This window comes from Chondrus crispus, genomic scaffold, assembly GCF_000350225.1.
Source record: "Chondrus crispus Stackhouse genomic scaffold, scaffold_186, whole genome shotgun sequence".
NCBI classification, from domain to species: domain Eukaryota; phylum Rhodophyta; class Florideophyceae; order Gigartinales; family Gigartinaceae; genus Chondrus; species Chondrus crispus.
In genome coordinates, this window is record NW_005179055.1 from 136,409 (window position 1) to 137,749 (window position 1,341).

The following is a 1,341-nucleotide window of genomic DNA, read 5'->3' on the forward strand; positions in this document are numbered from 1 at the left end:
GTGCACGTACTGTCTTACGAAAACAAGACGAAAACAACAGCATGCTGTCTTCCCTCTCGCGTCTTGTCGGCGACGTCGGAAGCTGTTCGTTGGCTTGACTTGTGGCTGCGTGTCGGCGTCGTCGCGCCCTCTGGCACTGGCTCTGTCCGTCAACACGTCTTGACGTCGGGCGTCGTCCGATCGTGTGACCCTCCGATGAGGGCAGCTGTCCTTTCACGCCTCTCTTTCCGGTCTGCTCGTGCACCCTGACGTTTTAATCCGCGAAGGAGCGGTTGAGGCCCCCCCCTCAAGCGTGAACGTCCGCGTTCACGTTTGAGTTGAGGTCCATGCCGGTGCCTCTCCGGAGGCGTTGGGCGTAACGAGACACCAACTCCTCCGGGACGTGAGTCCGCGCAGTCCAGGTGGGCGTGTCGTAATCCGCCCACTTGATGGGGAACTCGATAGTTCCGTCTTGCATATCTCAGTGCTTCAGTAGTCGCTCGACAGCGTACTGTGTTCCCTCTCTGACCTTGTCGGCAAGGTCAGCTGGGGTTGTTGTGCTCCCCCGTGGCGCGTCCGTCGGCGGTGGTGCGTATACGCAGCGGTCTGCGGAGACCCGCTCAGTGACCCCATCACGATCGATCGTGATGGTTCGGCGGTCGTTCGCGAGGACGCGGTAGGGTCCGACCGCGGGGGACGCGAGCTTGTTCGAAGTTTCCCCCCGTCCGTGGGGTTGAGGTATACGTACTCTCCCGGACGGAGTCGCGAGTTGATCCGTCGTATGCGCTTATCGAAGTCGCGCTTGTAGCTAGCCTGCGTCCGACGCAGGCTCCCGTAGGCCTTCTGGATTGTCGAATCCAAGGTCTTGAGGAACTCGATGCGTTGGTCCCCTCTGTCGGCAGGGGGGGCGTCACCGTCGGGTCGTCGAAGCGAGAACTCCGGCGGTGGTCTGGTGAGCACGAGCTCGAACGGCGTCGTGCCGGTGGTGCGGTGCACGTGGGAGATATACGCGTACGTAAGCGGCCCCACGTACACGTCCCAGTCGTCTTGATGCTCGCCAACGTAGTTGCGTAGCATCGCAGCGATCGTTCGGTTGTATGGCTCAACTTGCCCGTTCGTCTGGGGATGGTATGCCGATGTGTACATATTAGTTATCCCCAGAACACGGCACGTGCTGTGGAAGAACTTGGCGTTGAACTGCGGTCCGTTATCCGACAGCAACGTGCGCGGGACGCCGTATTTAAACACCCACGACTCGCAGAACGCAACTGCGACGGTGTATGCGGTTATCGTGCGGAGGGCCACGACTTGCGTCAGCTTACTGAAGCGGTCCGTAGTCACGAGCAGGAACCTTTTTCCTGT